Raw genomic sequence first — 1777 nt, 5'->3', positions numbered from 1 at the left:
CTGGTTGAAGAAATGAAAAAGCGGAATCCCAGTGGAACTGTCATTGCATCTAAGATGGACCAGACCTTCCCACTGCTGGAGACGGGAGATTGTGGAGGCTGAACTTCCAGTGAAAACCCTGAAGGAGCTGGCCAGCCCTTTTTACAGAAAGACAAGTACGTACTGATATTTATGTTTTTTTCTTTTTCTTTTTCATGACATAGTGTGTATTTAGGTTTTAGGACTGGTAACCAAAGGTTTTCCAAAATTTCCAAACTGGCTCAAGCCAGTCTACTCACTCACATTTCTTTCCTGTGTCTTGTAGGTGTTTGCTGAGTTCAACAGGATAGCTGCGACTAACTTGAATAGTGACTTTTTGGTGCTATTGACCGCTACACACCACGCTTTCTTGCAATTTTCAAGTCCAAGAAAGGATGTGTTGGAGAGAAACTGGCTGAAATTGTGCAACAAATTGATTCAAGGGTCAGTCTACTATAGACTTATTAAGTTTTTGCTGTGGATTAGATTAAATAACTACTCCAATTGGCAACTGTTCTCTGCACTGTTAAGCATACATGGTGGCACCTTTTTCATATACACTTTTAAAAATGTGTTTTTGTATTGTAACTTTTGAATGTTGCATAATCTTCAACTTTATTTGTTCTATCCACTTCTAGAAACCAGATGTGACAGCAGTGCGTACCCTTGTTCTCCAAGGCATCTCTGTTCTGCTTGGTGATGACTCCAGTACATTCTACAGCACCTGCTTTGTAAGTTCTCACATCTTAAAGGAGCACATACTGTATATCACTGTGATTTCAGAACAAAGATGGGCTGCATGCTGTGACAGTTCAGTGTATACCAGCAGGGTGATGCTACCAGCCTAGCTCCTGTGAAATTATAGAAATACAACTTTTGCATATTTAAGATTCAGACGAGATAAAAACAACAACACAACAACCCACTTGTCATGCTGCAATTGTGGGTTTTGCACAAGAGGTAGAACATTTCTCTCCCTCACATACACTAGCTGTAACAGCAATAACATCTGAATAAGTTGTATATCAGGACAGACATCAGAGCTTAATTTTATTCATGTTATTAAGCTGGGTGTAAAGTGAAAACTTAAATAAAAATAGGCTGGAGGGAAGTGTTGGCAGGACAGATGACTTGATGACAATTGATAATGTCCATCAACATTTACCTGTTGTAATGTTGTTTTTCTTTGGTTGTATACAGGATTCTGACAGTAATGAGGCCTGGGCTCAGGTATCTGTAGGCTTGCTGACTGTCATCAGTGAAGATGCGCCCCTCTCTCCAAATCATCTCCATCTTGACCCGTTGTCTACTGCCATCATTGTGGAAGGAGGTATTGTAATGGACAATCTCGAGAACCTACCTCAAGCACTTTGCCTCTTGTTTGGACTCTCATATGCGCTACACTTGGACTACCCAAAACCAATGAAAAACACGTTTGGTTTTATTCAGCAGTGATGCTTGGCCTGGGAGAGAACAAACTCCCCCAAACTTCAAAGTCTTAAAAATCTCCTGTTGAGTTAGAATGGTAAAATTCAAGAGTGACATTTGGCATACAATCTCATTTGTTTATGAAAGTGGGTCCAGTTGCTTTTAATTGTTAAAGGAACACGCCGACTTTTGGGACTTTAGCTTATTCACCGTATCCCCAGAGTTAGATAAGTCCATAGATACCATTTTCATCTCTGTGCGTCCCGTAACTCTGTCTGATGCACACACCGCTAGCCTAGCTTAGCACAAAGACTGGAAGTAAATGGCTTCA

The 1777-nt window shown here is 40.6% G+C and overlaps 1 long non-coding RNA gene across 1 annotated transcript; it reads left to right on the top strand.

The window, feature by feature from the left end:
• The first annotated feature begins 326 nt into the window (after positions 1-326).
• LOC127655025 (uncharacterized) lies at positions 327-1385 on the top strand. The gene is made up of 3 exons (XR_007972003.1): positions 327-462; positions 657-749; positions 1219-1385. It is a non-coding gene; the product is annotated as an uncharacterized LOC127655025 (long non-coding RNA).
• The last annotated feature ends 392 nt before the right edge of the window (positions 1386-1777 follow it).

Source organism: Xyrauchen texanus, chromosome 14 (genome assembly GCF_025860055.1).
Source record: "Xyrauchen texanus isolate HMW12.3.18 chromosome 14, RBS_HiC_50CHRs, whole genome shotgun sequence".
NCBI classification, from domain to species: Eukaryota; Metazoa; Chordata; class Actinopteri; order Cypriniformes; family Catostomidae; genus Xyrauchen; species Xyrauchen texanus.
The sequence above is the reverse complement of the archived record's forward strand: the minus strand, read 5'-3'. Positions and strand labels throughout refer to the sequence as shown.